The 23889-nt window shown below is 40.2% G+C and overlaps 1 long non-coding RNA gene across 1 annotated transcript in view; it reads right to left on the bottom strand.

The window, feature by feature from the left end:
• LOC144071757 (uncharacterized) overlaps positions 1-23889 on the bottom strand; it is a 163595-nt gene that overhangs the window by 64069 nt on the left and 75637 nt on the right. The window contains exon 6 of the long non-coding RNA XR_013299723.1: positions 9598-9734. This is a non-coding gene — a long non-coding RNA (uncharacterized LOC144071757). The remainder of the gene's footprint in view (positions 1-9597; positions 9735-23889) is intronic.

Raw genomic sequence — 23889 nt, 5'->3', positions numbered from 1 at the left:
ATGAGTTAACATAAGGCTGCTAATTACATGCTGTCAAAAACATTCTTTGACTGATTACTCATGAATATTAGTAGATTGAATAGTACATTACAGTTGCATCTATAACTGTAACATCTGTACCAAGTTTGTAGCATCTGTAGACTTATTTGTGTGTACACTTTACGGTGACTATACATCTCATTGTACTTGTATAATGAGTATAAAGGCATTTAATTCAATTCAATTCTATTCTATTCAACGGACAGATATTTTTAGTTTAATGTGAATTGCACCCACATTTATTCATGTTCACGATAATATGCAGTTGGTCGGTGAAGTGGATCAAATCTTTGGCTCAAATGAAAAGCTTATTCCTCGTTTTGTCCTGCAGGTCTTGTTGGCCTTCTTTTCATTCATCTATTGATTTTTAAAGCTCCACAAAATGATGTTATTATGCAGTAAAAGGCAGGCATCCAAGTTATTCTTTGAATTGCTGTCTTCAAACAATATTTTGTCTGAAAGATTAAAAAAATATGTTTCTGGGAGACAGACATTATGACCTATGAATTGTCTAATGACAAAAAAAAACCTTAGTTTGTTTTACCACCACCAAATATTACTATTTACAGGTGTTTAAGTCTTGATTTGGTGACATCATAACACTGTTTAATGCAAGAACAGTCGGATTGTCAGACAAACGAGAGTATATAAGCCCCCTCCGCATATAAGCTGTACCCTTAAAATTGCTTTAAAATCATTGAATTTGTCGATTTCTCTCGTATAAGACTCCCCATGATTCGCAATTTTCCCTTCCATATTCATGGTTTTAATAGGAGTACAAATCTTTAAAAAAAATCTTAAGAAAAATCATTGTATGAATCCAAAGTATCATTTCACGTTTTATGCAAGATAATTTTTTTCTTGAATTTCATTCATAGACGTCAAAATGTTGTTTATCTGTTTATCTTTACTCTATTTTGAAATAAATCTTTGCGACCTTGCAGTTTCGTGCGTGTCAAGTCTAATTTATGCGCATATAAGCCGTACCCTGGATTCAGTCATTATTTCTTGAGCAACAAATATGGCTCATATGCGAAAAAAATACAGTAACTGAAAAACAACTTGGATGACTTGTCGGTTCTAAACATCCACTCAAAAAAAAACAATAATAATACAGCCATGTTTTTATACTGAGCCAAGTGAGAAGTCCATGTCATGAATTAGCTAGGATAAAATGTTCTGTACCAATGTGGGTGGTTCTTAACATCTGCAGAGGCGTCCTGGGACGCAAGCCTGCAAGTTTGACCTTGCGCCAACAGAGTTGGACACGACGTCTGTGATGCAAACGGTAGGACACGACGCTTGAAGCCCGCGTGCAAAAACAACGGTAAAAAAACATACACACACACCCACCCACACGCACTTGTTTGCGGTGCTACTTGACACATTCATATCCATCACAGACAAACAAGCCCAGCTCTATACTTTCCCGCCTCGGGCCTTTTTGAAAAAACACCATTGCTGCCGTCGTCTGGCTAGCGTTTTGTTGTCATAGCCGCAGCTGCTCCCCTTCATTCACACCCTTACACACGAACACCTCTGGCTGTGTTCTCACGACAATTACACCGATACGCGAAGGCGCCCTCAAGTACAAATCAACGCAAAGGAAAATACATGAGTGGGTTTTTATTTAAACAAACAAAAGGCTCCACCGGGGCCGTCTTCGTTGTGTTACCCCCATTTCTTTCTTTTTTCCCCTCACGTTCTTCTCTAATATCCTTTAACATCGTCCCTACTTGTCCCCTTCGAGTTTCAGTCTGTCAGCCTGTTCTCCTCATGCAGGCATCTGTATTTGAGGTGTTTAACCCCCCCCCCCCCCCCCCCCCCCCCCCCCCCCAGCATCACACATCCCACTCCCTCGCAATGTCCCTTGGCTGATACATTTTATTTCCTCACCTTTCTCTCCTTACTTGTCCATCACACCAGAAGCTTGCCATGTACATTTTGCAATAGCAAATAGGGCGCTCATGTTGGCACCCCAGGTGCAATTTCACTTTCGGGTTGCTCCAATTTCCAAACTACCTTTCAACTTATACGTTTTTTCCTGTATTTTATTTGACATGTTTTTTGATCAATTCAAATTGTGTACGCCACGTGTCAAAGTGGCGGCCCGGGGGCCAAATGTGGCCCGCCGCATCATTTTGTGTGGCCCGGGAAAGTAAATGATGAGTGCCAACTTTCTGTTATAGGATCAAATTAAAACGAAGAGTATAGATGTATATTAAATTTCCTGATTTTCCCCCTTTTAAATCAATAATTGTATTTTTTTAATCCACTTTTTGTGTTTTTAGTTCAAAAAACCATTTTGTAAAATGTAAAAATATATTTTAAAAAAGCTAAAATAAACATTGTTTTAGATTTATAAAAAACTGAATATTCAAGGCTTTTAATCCAGTTCTTTTAATCCATTTATTTTAAAAAATCTAAATATTATATCTAAAATGGTCCGGCCCACATGAAATCGAGTTGACGTTAACGCGGCCCGCGAACCAATGGTCTGACACCCTTGGTGTACGCCCTGTAGCAACTTTTGTATGGGATTTTTTTAAAGTACATTTCCGTAAAACCGACCTCATTTTAGCCATTTCGGCTCTAATCCGGATCGTCTCGGTCACTGGTAGCAGAGGAAAACTTTATCGTGGATTGCTAATAGTATAGTCATGCTTTAAGCATGAAATTCACACATGCATTCCCTTTTCACAATCCAAATATAGCGCGTCAGCAAGCAATGTACCCAGACAGTCAAGTTGTCAGCGTCATACAGCGACATCTACAGAATCCATGCAAGCCTCATCCAAATAACAACAAAATGTTTTTCCATATAAAAAAGGGGCATTTGCTTGATAAAACATTTTGTACATGATTAATTTATTATTAATTTACACCTACAGTTTTGTGCCCTTTGGCTATTCGGTGGCATTTTCAATGAAGTTAGAACATTGCGTAAGCCGTAAATAAAACGCACAATGATTTACAAGGAATAAAATGAGTTTTTGTTCATTCATTTTCTATACCGCTTTTCCTCACAAGGGTGCTAGAGCCTATCCCAGCTAACAATTGGCACCAGGACACCCTGAACCGGTGGTTAGCCAAGGAGAAAGGCAACCAATCATAGGTAGGAGCGAATTACAATGTCCAACCAGTTAGCCTCGCATGTTTTTGGGATGTGGGAGGAAACCGGTGTACCCAAAGAAAACCCACACAGGCCCAGGGCACAATAATCAAACCCTATACATGAAGGTCGAAACCCACCAGGAATTCAACCCCCGGATTTGCTGCCACGACATATGCAAAAGTGCCCCATTGATTACATTTCTTCCCCTCCTCGTCGTTCTGCTCCTTTTCATCCTTAGCCAGTTTCCCCGCGCTCACATTAACGGCAAAAGTATGATTGGTCGCTTTCCGAAAGCTGAGCTTCGGGTTTACATAGCGGCAGACAGGCACGAGGTGAAGAGCTATTTTATTGTGTGTTTATCTGAGTGCAAGAGAAGGGAAACAAACAGTGGGACAACATGGAAGCTCAATATCGCCCCCTGGCGTCAGGTAGCGGTACCCATTTCCTTCAGCACACTTTTTTATTTAAATGTTCCTATAAGTTCACCAATGATTCAATCATTTAACCATTCTATTCTATACATTTTCAACGCACACAATATGTACGACCAGGTCAACTTTGATTGTGCATCTTAATTACGAAGTACAGATCTCAAACTGTAAAAAAAGTGTGTCTAGCCATATAGACGATAAATTATTTAATCATTCTTAACCTTTTAAAGAGCACTCATCTTACTCATTGGCAGCTATTGAGGGCATAAGGCGTCCTGTCCATTTTGGACTAGGAGAGGCTGGCAGTCATCTAATGCTTTTAATGGCACTGAAGAGCGACTGGTCGCTGCCGGACCTCTAGATTGGACCTCTAGCTGCGGAAATTGCACTGAAATTCAACGCTAGTATTCTCAGTTCAAGTTTCGTGCACTTAACTTATATATGTGAAATAATTATTTTTGTTTGTGTTTCTTATTTTACAAAAATAATCAAATGAACACATTTTAATAAAAACAGGCCTTAACCCTCCATTCATTTATTTATTTTCTATTCCACATACCCTTAAAGGGGAACCAGGGGTGCTGGAGCCTATCCCAGCTTACAATGGCAAACTTGTCAACTTGTGTTTTTTGTTCATTTCAAATTGTGTACGCTGTATAACAACTTTTGTACGTTTTTTTGTAAAAACGATCTCTTTTAACCCATTTCGGCTCTAATCTGGATCGTTTCAGTCACTGAATGCTAATATGGTCATCCTTTTAGCATGATATGCGCACGCGCATCAGTCATGTCCGCCCTTTTCACTATATAAATATAGCGTGTCAGCAAGCAATGTACCCACAGTCAAAAAATTTGAGGTTTTTAAGTGCACCCTACGTTATAAAATATATGCCATGTTGCATATCTACGGTATATTATCACTTAATAAGGGGAATTGCAATCACTAATAGAGGGAGCGATTGGCCGAGGTTGACAGGTACGCAATAGGTAGTAGGCAGGCATCTAGGCACACACTATACAGTGGTACCTCGACATACGATCTTAATCCGTTCCGGGACTGAGATCGTATGTCGAGCTTTTCGTAACTCGAGCGGACGTTTCCCATTGAAATGAACTAAAAACAAATTAATTCGTTCCAACCCTCTGAAAAAACACCAAAAACAGGATATTGGATTGGAAAAAACGTTTTATTTCTTCTAATTTGCCATCTATTAACAAAGTAACACATAACTAGTGGTTTAATAGTAATAAAATGTGTTTAATATAACTAAAATTGGGCGGTGTTGTGTGCACAAGTATACTTAATTACCCAGAAAGCCCTATTTTTGCCCGTGCATGCGCGTTGTCCGTTTCCTGGTCGAAACTCGTCTGAATAAATCGTTCAGTGCCCGTAGATATCTCTTATACACGAAAGAGATGCGGCAATAAAAGACAGTGCGCTACAATGATAAACAGCCTCTCATGTCATGGCCACCTGGCTTGGTCGCATCTCGAAATTTTGATCGTATCGCGGGCGAATTATTCGATCGAAATTTCCGTCGTACCACGAGGAACCACTGTATAGTATATCTATTTCGCATTTTTAGCAGGTATAATTATTATTTTTGTTTTTAACTTTAATTACTTGTCTCAGATTCTCCGCGAAAAGACCATTTATCTGCCAACGCATCACTTGACAACATCACGGCGATGGGTTACTGGTGACAAACGCCTGCACACTGCGTGACAGTTCATTGGGTTCTGGCCGTGTCGCCGAGTGGGCGGCGGGGGCCTTCGGGCGCCGGTGCCAACCGCAACGCCGTGTGGAGAGAGTACAAGATGTTTGCATGCCAATGTTGATCTGCTGTGTCAGCACAGTCTACACCTAAGACTAATAGCCAATCAAAAAAATAAATACATTTGAGAGTTCTCCGCATAGAAAGTCTGATCTGAGTGGAATCAAGAATGTCAAAAAGACAAAGTAAAATATTTCATTTTTATGGACTAATTTCCTACTGCGCTACTATGATTTGCAGGCAGATGAAATGTTAGCAAGCCATGCTTCATCTGCAAGTAATATGCAGGTGTGATGTTTCCCAGATCCTGCTTAACAGCTCCTCGAACCCGTGCGAAGAGCTCTCATATCAGTCTGGCCAGGGAAAAACGGGGGTGTGTCATTATCACCTCAGGCGCTAATGGGAATGCTTGAGAAGGACGGTCACGTGAGCTTGGTTAACATCACCCTCGTGCGTGACATTCGATCACCTCACTTGACCTTGGTCAACATGTCCTTCTCAAAAAGTCCAAAAGCGTTCAGCAATTTTTTTGCGTGGATATTCCGCGTGCCACCATAATGTGTGATGACGTTTACGTGTGAAGGTGATTCAGGGGAGTTGATAAGGTCAATGTTCTTGAATTATGTCCGCCATCAAGCATAATGGGTGTGAATGCATTCTGTTCAGTATGTGTATATGGATGTTTGTGTTCAAGATAACTCAAGAACGAATAAAGGGATTGTTATTAAACTTGGGGGAGGGGTTTATAATGGGAAACAGAAGAGATGATTAAATATGGGGGCAATTGGGGTCAAGGGACACAGAGGTATAGAAAGGAATTTTGCAATTATGGTGATCGATCCCCTATTTAATTTGCAATGAAGGAGATAGCAGAAGAAAATGTGTCAAAGGTCAGAAAAGAGTCAATTTTAATTAAATAGACATCTGCTCTGAGAGTTTCCCAATATTTCTAAATTTTTGGGAGCTTGAAAACAAAAAAGTTTTTGGGACACTTGTGTTTTTGCGTTGCGAATAATGTTTTTGTTGGATTTCTTTTAATACTTGGGGGAGTTTTTAAAGTGTGTTTAATTCTTATTTCTGTGCAATAACTTTGGGGTGTGCAATAACAATGTGCAATATTTTAGAATTTACCTTGCCAGGACTTTTTATATTTTTATATTACTTATTTATGTCATTTTACTCTGGGAAAACGCACTTTGTTATACGCAGCTGTGTATGATGACAATAAAGGTTTTTGATTTTGATTTGATTAATAAATTGGTATTGATTGGGCAGATTTGTGAATATTAACATTGTACTTAAAACAGTTCCTGGATGTCTGTGTTCAAAATAACTCAAGAACGAACAAAGGGATTGTTATCAAACATGGGGGTTTATAATGTGCGACAGAAGAGGTGATTAAATATGGTGTTAATTGGGGTCAAGGGTCACGAAGGGAGGAAAAGGAATTTTGCAATAAGTTGATCGATCACCTATTTAATTAGCAAAAAGTGTCAAAGGTCAGAAATAGGTTAATTTTAATCCCAATATTTCTCGATTTTTAGGAGCTTTTGAATTTTGACATTTACACTTGAAAACAAAACATACTTGATCATGTTGTTGGATTTCATTTGATACTTAAGGATGTGTTTAATTGTTATTAGTAAATTGGTATTGACTGGGCAGATTAGTGAATATTAACATCGTACTTGGAACACTTAATAAAGATTTGATGATGGCGACCGCTTGAAACATCAATAACGAGCACTGGCCCTTTTAGTCTACTAAAAGATCTGTGTCATTTTGGAGTTTTCAGCCTCGCCGGTCATAAAAGAGTTGCGAGATACACCCGGAGGGCTGATTGGAGCTGTTGTCATCTTGATTAAAATCTAACATGACTCACAAACTAAGCAAAACATCTCATACATGCTTGGGGCAAAGCAAACACAATAAACACAAAATGTCTGTTAGGCAAAAGGGATCTTAATAGCCAGACAACTTCTAATTGTATTATGCATGGCTGTTGTTTTTAAAATAAATAAATTACATTGTTTGGGGAGATTGCAAGCGTGTGTGGACCACCGTGGGAAGTAAAAGATGGCGGTACATTTACAGACTGAAAAAATAATAATGGTGTAGTTGTACATACGTAGCGTATTTACTCGCATATTAGCCGCATCCGCGTATAAGCCGCACCCTTAAAATTGTTGAATTTGAAAATTTCTCTCGTATAAGCCGCCCCCTGATACACAATTTTCACCTCCATATTCGTAGTTTTAATAGGGAGTACAAATGTGGTACTTTGAAGGGAAAATCTTAAGAAAAATCACCTTATGTGGTATTTCTGAGATACTGTATAAATCAATTGCTGGATGGCACATTCCAAAATGGTGTTGCCTGCACATAGACAAATTCAAAAAGGAAGTCATGTGAGCACTACAAGCAGGAAGTGTGTCCGTAGCGGTCTAGTTTGTCATCCCAAAGTAAGATGGCTGCGCCCTGAGCGAGCAATTGCAGGACAAGTGAGGTTTTCTTTACGTTTTATGCAAGATACGGTTTATTTTTTTCTTGAATTTCATTCATAGAGGTCAAAATAAATTTTAAGTAGCGTTTTATCTGTTTATCTTTTCTCTATTTTGAAATAAATGACCGTATAAACCGCATTGTCTGGCATTATGGCGTTATATGGCGTTTCGTCTTTATCACCTTGCAGTTTCGAGCATGTCAAGTCTAATTTATGCACATATAAGCCATACCTTTGATTCAGTCATTGATTTTTCTAGTTAGAAATACGGCTTATATGCGAGAAAATACAGTCGGTTCTCGCGAATAACGCGTTTTTATTCGTGGAAGCTTTCAGACGCAGACACATTGGTCTAATTACAAAAGCACAGACAGGCAATTAATGATTTTCAGTACAACGGAAGATATGAGCAAATGTCAATAAGGACTTTGGCTGGTCACGCTCGGGCATCCGAGATCCAAATAGTGGAGGGATCGGATCGTGGAGCAGAAGGTGATCCATTTTTTAATCTGAAACCTCCGTATTTATTAATGATAACACCTGCCCGCCAGCGCGTCAATTGCCAGACTGGCGAGTCAGGGAGTAGTGCACGGAGAACAGCTGCAGGCCGCTGGCTAATTACTTAAGCTTTTCCTTTTCCAAGTACTGTATGTGGCATTAGATCAATTATGAACAATCTCAGCTGGCTACCGTGTTAACACAATTCTGGCAGTGGACGACTTCTTCTTGGAAGCACTCGAGTGCACTTGGGAGACCTCCCGGCAACCCCAATTTTTACTGTTCAAAAACTTTCATTGGTGGGATAACATAAGGACAATATTTGGGACTGTTTAATCAAATAAATTGGGGGGATGAAAACATAAATGAAATAAGCAAAACTAGTGTACTATATGGATACATAAACACATTTACTTATGGGTTCTTATATAGTTCATCAAATTTAATTTAAGGCTTTTGGAAGACTATTTTGAAAATGATTTCCTAGAATGTCAACGAATTTTCCCGCAAAAGATTATTAATGCAGTATATTTGAAAATGTTATGAATTCTAGAATTGCCGGACAAGACTATCAAGATGACTATTTTTAAGACTTTTTAAAAAATGTATTCTACATATTGATATATGAAAACATTCATTCCTATCTTCCTATGAAGATTGAATTTATTTTTGAGTCCAATCCTATTTATGGAAAAACTAAAATTGCTGAATTCCCAGGTTTCCAGTCTGAATGGCAAAGTTGGTTTTTAGAAAAGTTCTCCTATCCAATTTTTGGAGACTATTTTGAAAATGATTACTTAGTTTTCACCCAAAAAATACCTAGAATGTCAACGAATTTTCCCACAAAAGATTACACATAATGTAGCATATTTGAAATTGTAAGGAATTTTAATATTGCCAGTTTAATTTTCCAATTGCCACTTTAGCAAGATGGCTATATTTAAGACTTTTTAAAAATGTGTTATACATATTGATATATGAAAACATTCATTCCTTTCTTCCTATGAAGATTGAATTTATTTTTGAGTCCAATCCTATTTAGGTAAAAACCCTAGCCCTACAAAAAACTTGCTCAATTTACAGGTTTCCAGTCCGAATGGCAACCTGAGATCGGACAATCCATCGCTTATAAAATGTTGGTTTTAGAAAAGTTCTCCTATCCAATATGTTTTTAATATTTTTGTTAAATATTCAGTCCAGTTTTTGTCTTGTGTTTTGAAAAATGGACTTGCTTACCTGCTTGGTAGATCAGTGGTCTGACTGCCCCATTGTAGAGGCCTGGGTTTGATTCCTACTTGGGGGTCGTGTTAGAAAAAGCCTCTGGTGTAAAAACTCGTATTTTGCAGATCCACTTATTTTCCCTTTGTTGACACCTGAGTGAAAAAGACGAAACTGATAAATGGCTAAAGTTTAACAGCCACATTGTCATTCTATTCATGCTATCTATCCTGCAATTCTAATTTGATGTCATTAGGCATCACGTTGGCACTGCACCAAGCTTGTTTGTACACAAAGTAAGGTCATTAACAGAAGAAGCCATCTCAGCAGACATTGAAAGGCATCGCACCAGCAAAGAAAGCTAACAAGCCCAGTGAAAGGATTACCTCATTTAGCATTCAGGCAACGCGGTTAGTTTTGTCAGTTTTATTTCTGTACACGTTAATGTGATTGTCAATTCTCTACTGAAGTGCAGCGGCTGCCTGAAGACCTCGTCGACCCAAACCTCCTTTTCAAGACAACTCTAAGTCCCTTCCAAGTCCTTTCCAAGGTCCGTTACAGTAATCATACCTGTCCACCTCTGCCGATAACTGCCCTTATAAATGATTATGATTCCCCTTACAAACCCCCCAAAAACCTTACAAACACCGTACGACTCGTACGAGTCGTACGGTGTTTGTAAGGTTTTTGGGGGGGTTTGTAAGGGGAATCATAATCATTTATAAGGGCAGTTATCGGCAGAGGTGGACAGGTATGAGTAATATAGAAAACAATTTCGCAACTCAGTGCTACAACATTACAATGCTGACCTACACTAAGTATCTTGCACACTAACAAACACCTTTTAGTCAACTTTACAAACAGTCTTAACGAGTCAAGTGATATTAAAACAGTCCATGATGAGATCGAACATCACATGTGTCTCTTGTATAACAGAATCCGGTTCATTCTTGCATGGAGCTTAGCCACACGGTGCAATAAATGACTGTAGCATTTCGAAAATATGATGACGGCGGAACTAAAGCAACTAACTGCGCACTCTTCCTCTCAAATAGTGACTTATGTAACAGTTCTTTGCTCCAGGACCATGACTATTAATCGTCACTAAATGACACGTTAGGAAGAAACTCGGGATTACGGACTCTGGGTGCATTTGGAGGTTACATTCATTTAATCCTCTAATCTTTGTCTTTGTTCTTTCTCTCGTGACGCCCATCTTTGTCCTAAGGTGTTGTAGTGTGACGTTTTACTATTGGTATCTTACTTTTTTTATTTTGACCGGGTTTTTGAGCCTTATTAATTTAGTCGTCTATACTTCATTTGTTGAGTTGTCCTGACCAGACCGAAAAAAAAATGACTCCAAAGACCTTCTACGAACGGCACCATAAAGAAACAGCATGTTGCCATGCCCAAACACGGGTCAGAAGATAAGAACGTTGAATGATTCCAGTGTGTCAGTTGAAAAAGCTTTGTTAAATTTGCAGAGTAAAGCTGTGAATTAACAAATTACCGTATTTTGCTGTTTAATATATGCCCCCATTTAATATACACGGGTATATTAAACAGCAGGGGTATATTAAAGGTACACGGTCGATTGGTCGCCGGTCTTTTGGTGGTTGCCGATCTTTTGGTCGCCCGGAAGGTTATTGATAATTACCATTTAAATCGTTGCTCAAATTCTTTAAATACAAACTGCGAATACTATTTAGTCATACTTAATGCCCTATTAATTATTAGGCTAAAGAAAAGCTCCAAATTTCCCGGACTTTTATTGTTTTTGTTGGAGAACTTATTAAGACCCTGACTGACGTAGCTTCTTAAAGGGACAACGCATGTACATACAAACTCTTATACACTCACGTCTGCTCAGTGAAACTCCTCAGGCCCATTGTTGCCTTTTATGGATGCGTAGACAGTGTTGTTTTACCTGGTTTTGTCGCCGGTCTTTTGGTCGCCCGTTGTTTGGGTCCGGGCGACCAAAAGACGGCAACTAAAAGACGGCGACCAAAAGACCGGCGACCAATCGACCGCACACGATATTAAATGGCGCACAAACGGGAAGGTACGATCCACTACGCACTCTTGTGACGGGGTGCATCAACGTTTTGCAGACTAAAAGTACTTACTGCTCAGATTAAAACTACTAACTGCTGAATAAAGTCTATCTTGGAATTTTGATGAACTTAAGTATGTATAATGATACCCCCATGAAAACCATACAAATCTTGCCAAAAAAGCTGAGTTGCCGTTTAATATACCCGGGGTATATTAAACAGCAGGGGCATATTAAATGGCGCACAAACGGGAGGCTCAAATAAGCAAAAATCATTTAATAAAATAGCATATTAAACGGCAAAATACGGTAGCTCTGAAGCAAAAATAAATCAGCTCCATATTTCGGATCCCCTGTCTTTTGGCAAGGTGAATTTAACGTTGGGAGCAATAGACTCGCTTCCTTCCTCTTCGATCAAACTGTCATTGCGATACGACTTCATTATGCTCATATCACAATAGATGTGCAGGATCACGACTTGGGCTCTCAGTCGCTCACTGCAAGAGGCCCACATTTATTTTCTCCCGTGCTCAATAACATCATTTACTGCATTAGTTCCTCTCCCTCACTCGCCACTAATCCTCTTCTTTCCTCCCACTCTGGCGGCTGAAAAGGGGGGAGTCGGAACGAACGAGTCTCGAAAGGACAGCCGAGAGAAGTGGGGAGTGATGTCACAAGATGTGAGGGAGGATTCGGGAGGCAAGGTGAGGATGCGGGAGGGGGAAATGTGGAGTGTACCGACGTGGGAGAATGGGAGAGGAATCCGAACGGTACAAAAGAGTGATGACAAAACCGAAACGGAGAAGACGCGGGGGAAGAAGGATGGCGCATCCTGTTTCAAGAAATGCCACAGACGCTCGACCACGGTTTAGTACACACTACTGAATCAGTCGCAAAAATTAATGGCCTTGTAGAGTGTTCTCGAGGCATTGACTGGATGTTGCGAGCTATTTTGCTTCACTACTTCTACGGTGTTACTTGGTTAAAGGATGCGTGTTTAAACGTTTGAAGAGACCACAAACTGGAATATGTTCCTCTTTTTAATGGTCCAAAGAGTACAAGTGATTGATTCCTATGAACCTGGCTGAGCCACATTTTCTTTTGATGATAAAACATCAATCCATTTTATATGGAGTTTGCTCTCATTCCATTAATGAGCAAAGCTATCCAAAAGCATAATATATTGGAGTCTTCGCTGAAAATATGGGAGTAGATTGGAGTTCCTTAAGAAATAAGTTATATCATTACCTGACCAAAAGTGCTTAACCCATTGTGTTCATTTGGGATTTTATGTTACAGTGTTGACCGTTAGCATCCATGAGTCACAAAAATGCAGTGTTTTTGAAACAGATGAGAACACAAGGTTAGAACTAGAACTGGACCAAAAGTTGAACGGGCTTTTTTACTATAAGCAGGTAGTCTGAAATAAAAGTCCCTTCTCGATTGTTTTTGTTTCTGATAATCTTGTAGAGCACATGTGTCAAAGTGGCGGCCCGGGGGCCAAATCTGGCCCGCCGCATCATTTTGTGTGGCCCGGGAAAGTAAATCATGAGAGCCGACTTTCTGTTTTAGGAACAAATTAAAATGGAGAGTATAGATGTATATCAAATGTCCTGATTTTCCTCTTTTTAAATCAATAATTGTATTTTTTTAATCCATTTTTTCTGTGTTTTTAGTTCTAAAATCATTTTGTAAAATCTAAAAATATATTTAAAAAGCTAAAATAAACATTGTTTTAGATCTATAAAAAGTGAATATTCAGGGCTTTTAATCCAGTTCTTTAAATCCATTTATATTAAAAAAATATCTAAATATTATATCTAAAATGGTCCAGCCCACGTGAAATCAAGTTGACCTATAAAAATATATATATGCATTTTTTTTTTTTAAACACCCAAAATGATGCCTAGATGAATCGCATCCAGAAAGTTAATCGCTGTTCAAAAGCAACTGCACATTAGTCTGGATTTAACGAAATAAGACCGATAGATAATTGATCATGGACTATCGAAAGTAAATTTTCAGCACAGCAAAGGCGCATCGTGTGTCGTCATACTTTCACAGTATTGGGTAAAACACACCCGTGTTTAAAATTATGTGAATGGACGAAGCATGGGTTGGAAAGCTTGAGAGTTGGGGAACAAGTTCATATCACCACCAGAGTGCAGCACTATGAGAATCAACTGAATCATCATAATCGCTGGATGATTGGGAGGTGGGAAATGTCTGTGTTCTGTTTCAATATCCCAAAGTGGTTGAAAAGAAGTCAAATGGCATTTATTAAACTCGTGCAACGACGGTGGGGAAAATGGAAAATGGCTCATGAAAGTAAAGGAACCCGCGTCAATGGAAGATTCGAGCTCTAAGCCTTTGCAATATTGCTCAGGTGAAATGAATGAGGGGAGAATGTAGGTCAGAAAAGTGATGGGGGCGCCATGAAAGTCGACCTGAAACAGTCGATAGGCAAGAAAAACCTTTTTGAAAAAGAACATTTCCATCTCAGAATGGCCTTGTGTAAGTTTGGCTTATGTTCGTGTCATGGAGTTGACCTTTTCAGACTGCTCTTATGAATCTCACTCCAAAATTAAAATTGATAACCCAGATAATTTGCCACAGAAACGGTCGTGGAAATCAATGTCTGGTTCCAATTCTATTGATAGACTTGACTTGTGAATTCACCTAGCGAACGTGTGAACATAAGGCAGCAAAGGTTGCGTAAAGCAAGGACACAAGCAGCTGCTCGCTTATGATAGGTGTCAGACAAACAGAGCACGTCTGCGCTAAAGTCAGGAGAATATTTTAATATGCGATGAATCCCATTGGTGCATCACGTTTTGTCCTCAAACCAAAACCTAGTTCTCACTCGTTGGGTTGTTCTTACGCGAATCCGCCTATGGAAAGCTTTGAATTGTCCTCTTATACTGTTTAACCTTCATGAGAACAACCGACTAAAACTGCATAAAAGTATCCTCGACATTTATTGAAGCATGTAAACTTCAACACAGCTTCAGTCGCGGGCTCGCAACATTCATTTACACGGTTTATTTCATGTTAACATCCAATCTACAGCTATTATTACCTAAAAATGCCAGTAAAGACCGTTCGCTACACATTTTGCTACACTGTGCTGCATTTAAGTATAAAAAGAAGTCTTGGCCCTAATGCATTTTCCTTGTAGTTTCGAACCTAGCGCTACAAATCACTTAAAAATGCTCCCGGCTGATTCTTTAATGGATTTCTGCAATGTGAGACTCCCAAGTTCACCTGCAAGCACGTGTGCTAATACTCGCTAAAAGCTCGGCTTTTAATGAGGCTTTGGAAAATAACGCTGCGTCCCGGTGTGCCTCAGATTTTACATTGGGTTTAATACGCTTTGTTTCAAGACTGGAATTTAATCAAATCATTCGGTCGATCCGATCTAGAAAATGGCCTTGTCCTCGACAGTTTTTTTGGGCCGGAGAAATCTGTCTGCTTTAAATCTTATTGGTGTCAGCACTCGCTGAAGGCGCCGAGATGCATCAAAAAAGCTCAGGGACTCATTACCAATTCCCTCTTCCAGAGAGGGATTAAATATTATTTATGGTGCAGGGGGGGGTGGATTTAAGTTCACTTCAATTGCTTCTACTCCTGTTGTCAATCTAAATGACGGCTCGCAGGCATGAGGGCCTTTATTTGAGAGCTGAGTGTTTGAAACTCCATTTTTGCCCCAAGATGTCCGCCAGATCGGCGAGCCAAAGTAGGCTGAATGCACCGGGGGGGCCCCGAGAAATTGATATTGACTGACAAGAGCAATTAGAATATGTCTTTACGTTCCCGTCTGCTAGCAACATTTGGAAGGTGACCACTGATGACTATTGATATGTGGTTCAGCTAAAGACCGATGAAATTAAAGTCCGACTTTCTATAGGACACATTTTATGTGAGGCTAAAACTGATTTAGCTACCAACCCAGTACAACTCACACAATACTCTCTACCTTAAACCAGAAGTTGTCGTAGAATCAAGACATCTGTGTGAAGAACAAAATAGCACAAAACATCAAGAATGATGACAATACAACCAAGTCGGAAGAACTAGTTAGGTTTACTCGTATTAGCTTATCTCCCTGCAACTTTGCAGTTCCAAACTATTCTACTCTGACTGACTACATTCTAATTGGCTATCATTCAGTTTTGTCTTCATCAAGGAGTACAAAATGAGAGAAATCCAGCAGATGTTGGTTTCTGCACCAGTCAAACCAATACAAAAACATGAAAATTCCAACCTTGCTGGGTTTCTTGTTCTGTTTTGATCCTTATTTTATAGTAAAGAATCCACATACCCCCTTAAGACTACGGTCTGGTAATGGGCCTGCATTGGCGGGTCGACAAACGTAAATTTCGGCAATACTTTTGTTTACAAAATGAAAATACCAGGAAAATAAGATTGGACTCAAAACGAATCCATGAGGAACTACTTTCCATCTGCCTAAATAATTTCACTGAAGCAGTATTTGAGTAAATATTTTCACATACCTGCAGCTATTAAATGTTCATTGAAAGCAAATATGTTGTTGACAAGACTTTGTGTGTATTATTCAAGTGGAAGAGTTCAAAGTAAAGGATAAAGATAGACGTGCCCTCCAGTCTAGCCAATTTTAAGCCATGTCGGAGATGTTTACCAAATAATCTGATCACAGCTTGGCATTCTTATGAAGTCTGCATCCTTGATAAAAAAAATTGGTTCCATTAATACTCCTTTGTGGGAAAAGATCACTGGCTATCTATCTTTTTAGCCCTTTGCTTTATCGATGCCGCATCCGCATTCCTTCAAGATTAATTGGTATCAATGGTGCGTTTTGATGTGGCGCCACAGCCAAGGTGTGGCGATATTGGCCCCACGTCACCGGCAGCCTTTCATCTCCGCGTTCAGTCTAGCCATCTGTTCGCGCTCATCAATGCGGGTGCCGTGGTGGGGCGAGGACGTGCTGGGAGGGGGAAATGTCTCGGTACAAAGTAACATTAAAATGTATGTGTATAGAGATCTCAGCTTTGCTAAAAAAGTGTTTCTGGGACGAGAATGAAAAGCGCTTTATTGAAGGTGTCAGCCGGTCGCTAGACACAAGACGCTGGATTTCTGACGGGATTATTTTACCAAAGACTTTGACAGAGCCTTGGAATTTAAAGCCAAGCGGCTCCCAAACGACAGAGTTTTCGGTTGACGGATAGTAGAAATCAAATATAGTCAAGTGGTTTTGATCCTTTAAGTCCTAGTAATTGTACAACGTGTGGCGGCCTCTAACATATCGACCCGGCAAAAGCTATCCTTTGAGTACAGTGGTACCTCGACATACGAGTGGCCGGACATACGAGAAATTCGAGATACGAGTAAAATTTCGGGCAAATATTTATCTTGAGATACGAGACAAATTTTGATATACGCGCAGAGAAGCTGCTCATAAGAACATCACGGGCACTGTCTCTCTCCCCGCAACTCCCTCGTGTAATGTCTCGGGTCGCAACTCCCTCTTTGTAATGTCTCTGCGAGCACTGGGCGGAGCGTTGCATTTTTTTCAGTGTTTTTTTCCCGTTAGTCAGTAAGAATGGCGTATATACTACATCCCGTTGGCAAGTGGTCGTTTGTTATCCTATTGTGAGGACATTTGTGTGCATCATTTTGGGAATATTTTGAAGGGAATACAAACTCAAACAACCCTCGATATTGACTGAAAGTCAGTGTGGAGGCGGGGCCAATAGACCCAACCCGGGAGAAGAAAAGTATCAAAATGTGGTACTCGGATGTTTGGTCGCTGGACGTTTGGTCGCCGGACGTTTGGTCGCCGGACGTTTGACAACATGACAGTTTACTGTTGAAACCAGCTCTCAAAATTATATTCATGAGAGAGAGAGTTTAATATCTAAATATCTACTGTTGAAACCAGCTGTCAAAATTATATTCACCCAAAAGTCCGGGCGACCAAACCTCCGGCGACCAAACCTCCGGCGACCAAACGTCCGGGCGACCAAACCTCCGGGCGACCAAACCTCCGGGCGACCAAACCTCCGGGCGACCAAACGTCCGGCAACCAAACGTCCGACGACCAAACGTCCGGGCGACCAAACGTCCGGGCGACCAAACCTCCGGGCGACCAAACGTCCGGCGACCAAACGTCCGCCGACCAAACGTCCGGTCATGTCAAAATGTCAAACAAAATTAAAATTAAGTTTAGGTTCGATTAAACTTATTTTTAAGTGTGTCTGCATCGTAATCCAAGTTCATTTAAATTTGTTTGTTACGAGCACGTTGCCGTGCAAAAAGCACCCCCCTCTCCCCTCCGCGAAATCCGTGTAATTTTAGTACTATTAAACACATTTTAGTAATAATAAACCACTAGTTATGTGTTACTTTGTTAATAGATGGCTAATTAGAACAAATCAAAATGTTTTTCCAATCCAATATCCTGTTTTTGGTGTGTTTTCAGAGGGTTGGATCGAATTAATTTATTTTTAGTTCATTTCAATGGGAAACATTTGTTTGACTTACGAGAAAATCGACATACGAGCCCAGTCCCGGAACGAATTAAGCTCGTATCTCGAGGTACCACTGTGCTGTAATTTTGCGGGCTAGCATTGGACAGGGTGATTCAAAACAACTGCTGAAATGAAAATGAACAAATATTTTGAGACGAGACCATCATCCCGATTAATTTTTATACACTTACTTCAAGATTCATTTGAGGAATAATGTTTCCATCCCAGTGAAACCAAAAATTTGCCCGCGCTGAAGTGTGGCCATAATGAGATGCCAAAGCAATGATGGTGGATTAAAAGATAACACTTTCATTAAGCTTAAATAAATCAATTTGGGGAAGTAAAATGAAAATTGTTCAACTATGAACGATCTGAGGCCGTAGCGTATTAGCAATCTGTAATTAAAGTCAACTCTAGAAGCAGTTAGTCATGCTTCATTAAGAGCAAGAAACACTACACGCAACAGCGGCTCGGCAAGGGTTCATCAGTTTACGTTTTTTTTCCCCCGCTTTTGACTAAATATAGACTCTTAGGCCGTGTCTTTGCCAGTCTGTTCATGTGGTAATGATTTGCCGTGATCACCGTGCCAACCTGCTCGAATAGCTTCGGGATTTGCACTTTTGAAGAAGCTGCTTTTAATTCCTTTAATGAACTCAAGTCAAGCCAAACTGCCCTCCCCTCTTGATTGCCCAACTCTTTATTTCTTCAAATCGTACTTGTAGACTCAAGTACTTGCGCAAAAAAAGTAGAAAAGAGCATTAGAAATCAGTCTACTCTTAGTACTCCAATTTCTTTGGATTTGGATAGACAAATTTCCCTGACTACCAGCTTGAGGTTTGAACTTGTGATTGAATTTTTTGGTGTTTGCTCTAGATCAGGGGCGTCAAACTCATTTTTTTGTCGCGGGCCACGTGGTAGTTTCAATTACATCTGCCTTTATGTCTTCCAACTACATTGCCAAAATTAATCGATTAATAAATTGACAATTTTTGCAATTATTGATTTAAAATGAGGAAACAGGAAATAATCTACAATCTTCATTTGAATTTCATTATAAAACTGAAAGTTGGCACTCATCATTTACTTTCTCGGGCCACACAAAATGATGCGGTGGGCCAGATTTGGCCCGCGGGCCACCACTTTGACACCTGTGCTCTAGATCCTCAAAGGAAAAAAATGCCAGAAAAACTGAATTTAGTTTTCCTAAAGCGTAATAGTGGGGGCAACTGTGAATAAAATCCAGTATTTCCAGACGAGTATACTATTTTTGTCTTTTGATCCACCCAATATAATTTCCAATTTTTCAAAACGTCGATTGTGAATGAATTACCATATTTTCTCGCATATACGCCGTATTTTTCAATAAAAAAAATGACAGAATCGATGGTACGGCTTATATGCACACAAATTAGACTTGACGCCATAACACAAGATAATGCAGCCGATACGTGATATGATCACATGATCATCTTTTTGAATTTGTCTACGTGTAAGCAACACCCTTTCGATATGTGCAACCCAGCAAACGATCCTTTTGATTTATAAAGTATCTCGGAAATAACACGTGCGATGATTTTTCTTAAGATTTCCCCTTCAAAGTAAAACATTTCTACTCCCTATTAAAACCATGAATATGGAGTTGAAAATTGTGAATCAGGGGACGGCTTATACGCGAGAAATTGTAAAATTAAACGATTTTAAGGCAGTTTTAAGGGTACGGCTTATTCACGGAGTCGGCTAAAATGTGAGGAAATACGGTAAATATAAGGTCATAATTACTTACCGTATTTTCACGACTATAAGGCGCACTTAAGTCTTAAATTTTCTCCAAAATAGACAGGGCGCCTTATAATCCAGTGTGCTTTATAAATGGAAAAAAATAAAATGTGTCATTCATTGAGGGTGCGCCTTATAGTGCGGTGCGCCTTATAGTCGTGAAAAAAAAATCGTATTTTTTTTTTTATTCTTTAAATCTGAGCTGAAGTCTTATGAGCCGCATTGATGGCTCAACTCAAGTTAGCAAAATTCAACTTTGCCTGTGATGCTCACTGGACTGACAGCTACTTCGACATCTTGAAGGTTTTGTGAATTCGTAACAAATGTTGCCAGAATTCCAAAAAGTCCAGTGGGACAGGCACAGACAGAACGTAGGAGAGAGAGATTCGACACTGGAGGACTGTGGAGGAGAGAAGATGGCCAGTAAAAATGACTGACGCGACAACTTGTTATTCATATTCCCACATGTGAGATGTGCCTGACAGTTTATGCCTCTGAGCTTTACACGAAGCTTAATGACGAATCTCTCCACAAATCTCTTCTCCAGACGAAGCCACTAAGTAGCCACTCCCCACCCAAAAAAACCTCCGTCGCCACTTGGTGGAACGAACTTGGACGAGGATGAAGGGTCTCAGCGGGGGTTACTCAATTATTCAAAAGTAGCATCTTCAGTAACAGCTCTTCTACATGTGTGTATTAAAAATGCACATGCCTACGACTTTGGTCTTGGCATGCAATGCTCGGATGGTCTTTAAATTGCGTGGATGAGCAGAAATGTCTCCTTCAAGTCCACCTGGAAACATTGTACTTTAGAGTGACCTATTTTACTTGGCGTTTTTTTCCAAAAGAGTCTCACTCTACGATGACCTGTAACTGTACTGCCACCGGATGGTCTAAATGTGAGTAAATATTGGGTTGTTGGTGTTTCTAGAATGAATTACCGTATTTTATAGCATATTGACCGCCTGCGCGTAGAAGCCGTACCCTTAAGATTGCCTTAAAATCGTCGAATTTTACGATTTTTCTCGTATAAGCCGCCCCCTGATTCACAATTTTCACCGCCATATTGATGGTTTTAATAGGGAGTACAAATGTGTTACTTTGAAGGGAAAATCTTCACAAAAATCATGGCACGTGGTATTTCTGAGATACTGTATGAATCCAAAGGATCGGTTGACATTTTATGCAAGACAGTTTTTTTCCTTGAATTTCATTCAAAGACGTCAAAATAATTTTTGTTTTATCTGTTTATCTTTTCTCTATTTGAAATAAATCTTGCAGTTTCGTGCATGTCAAGTCTAATTTATGCGCATATAAGCCGTACCCTGGATTCAGTCATTATTTTTTGAGGGACAAATACGGCTCATATGCGAGAAAATACAATGAAAAACAAAAATCTTAAGAAAAATCATCGCACATGGTATTTCTGAGATACTATACAGTATCTAATCAATTGCTGGATTGCACATTCCAAAAAATATCAAGACAATGCTAAGTAGTTTCTGTCCCGTGACATGCTCTCCCAACCCTAACCCTTAAAAGGGATTCAAAAAAATTGGACCGGCTGCCGACAAACCATTTGTATATTTGACATCTTAAATTAGACTAAGACTGCCATCTTTAAAAAGAGACTAACATCTGACAAGATATTTTCATCCAAAAATGCAAACTGTAGTCTTTAAAAGACCTTCATCAGACTCACTATCACGGGTGTCAAACCCACAGAAAATAACTTCATCTCCACTCGTGAATTTTCACACCCCAATGATTTTTAAATAGCGTTAAGTGTTGTTCTGGACACACCTCTGCGCTATTCTCTTATTGGTATATCAAAGACACCATCATAAATCAATGCCTTTGGATACATTTATGACCACAACGCAAAGTGTCATTTGACGACAGATTGTCTTCCCCTTGCACCCCAAAGACAAACAACACGCACGTGAGTCGCTGAGGCGAAGCTGTCGTCAAGGTCGATTGATTTAGCAGGCGTCTCGGGGCATAATCAAAGCCCCTCATCCCACAGGCGTCGCTTGCCTGGCTGCACTGCAATCATATTTGCACTTGATCACATCCCCAAAGAGGTTGTCACCTCGGCACTAGGTGACTCTTGAGCCCAATATACCGAACACCATGGCAGCCCAGCGATCCACTTGTTAGAAGGGAGTTGACCTTCCTGAGATCAGGTATGCGTGCAAGCTCCAGTGTCTTGTAAATGAGAAATGCCCCCTCGCCCGGGCAGGCGCGAGCTCCTTCACCCGAAAGGCTGCGAGAAAGCTGTGTGCACCAAATTTTAATTGAGGGCAAGTGGGAAAGCAGCCTCTGGTATTTTTTAAAACTTTAGCGGTTATGTACAGTCTTTTTTTTCCTGTTTGCAGGAGAGCGGAAACAAAAACCCACAAAAATATATTTGACTAAATGTTAAATGGCGGTTTGAGTGGTTAGCACGTCAGCCTCACAGCTCTGGGGTCCTGGGTTCAAATCCAGGTCGGTCCACCTTGTGTGGAGTTTGCATGTTTTCCCCGGGCCTGTGTGGGTTTTCTGCGGGTACTCCGGTTTCCTCCCATATTCCAAAAACATGCATAGTAGGCTGATTGGACACTCTAAATTGCCCTTAGGTATGAGTGGGAATGTAAACGGTTGTTTGTCTCCTTGTGCCCTGCGATTGGCTGGCCACCGATTTAGGGTGTCCCCCGCCTCTCTCAGCTGGTATAGGCTCCAGCACCCCCCGTAACTCTAGTGAGGATAAAGCAGTCCATAAAATGAATGAATGAATTTTAAATGGCCAGAAGTTGATAACATTATGTTTGCTTGGATGAAATTGTCATCGTAAGAATATTTTCCAAATCATGTACCGTATTTTCACGACTATATGTGCGCCTTATAGTCGTGAAAATACAGTATTTGATTTTTTTCCCAATAAACAGAACAAAAATGACTGAAATCCTTTAATATAGTCTCTCCTCATTCTACTCGCAGGTCATAGCAAACGAATTAAGCTCCAAATACTGCGTTTCTGTCTCGATTTCGAAAACACGGTGCACCAGGGACATGCCTATCATTGGCTAAGTACATCTAATCTCACCGATTACATATTCATGGAGTTTATCCCTGATATTAAAATGTTCAATTATATATTTTCTTTACGAGGCTGTTCAATAATTCGGCTCAAGCGCCTGCATAATTATTCCACTTTTCTCGGGCTTTACGCAGCAGACTGTAAACATGGATGCACATATCGTCCAGGGAGAATTGCCTTTGGTGGGAGTGTGGATTGCACAGATTTATTACCCAATGAGTGAGCTTCCACCAATGAAAATTGCTCAGAGATAAACAGTGGCTCTTGCCTATCTATCCAATGAGCAGGAGTCATTATTAAGCCTCAGGACACTCTGTTGATTGCATCCATACCTCTGTTTTTGTAAATTTACAAGGTAACTTTTCATGTTGTTTTTTCCAACACCGCCACTTTTATGCTTTATTGTGGATCTGCAAGTCAAAATAAATCTTAAAGGGTTGTTCGTGGACAGGCTGCACGTTTGACAGCATGGCAATCAAGTGAAACCCGTTGCGTACGAGTTTGACCCTGGAAAAGGAGTTGATTGATTGGCGGTCAAAGGGATTAATGACAGACGGCATTACGCCTGACCGGCGAAAAGACACTTTCAATAAATTCCCGGCCATTGGCCATTCTGACCAGCACGCCCCTTGTCACTTCACCTCTGGGCCAAGTGATAGATGGCAGCTGTCAGTAGGCCGGCCACTCCACCTTGTCGGCAGCTCGTGATGTCACCTCTGAACAGATAAGCAGCAGCCTCTCCATTTTTCTCATAGTGGCGGCCACGTTGGTTAAAATGGAGAGCAACTCACTGCTCCTTCAAAGAAAATAATCCAAATAGCCCCCAACTTCCAAGTTGTTTGGCACACAATTTTCATAAATGCAAGCCAAAAGCATAAAATTGGATCTCTTGA

This window comes from Stigmatopora argus, chromosome 3 (genome assembly GCF_051989625.1).
Source record: "Stigmatopora argus isolate UIUO_Sarg chromosome 3, RoL_Sarg_1.0, whole genome shotgun sequence".
NCBI classification, from domain to species: Eukaryota; Metazoa; Chordata; class Actinopteri; order Syngnathiformes; family Syngnathidae; genus Stigmatopora; species Stigmatopora argus.
This window is presented reverse-complemented; position numbering and strand designations above follow the sequence as displayed.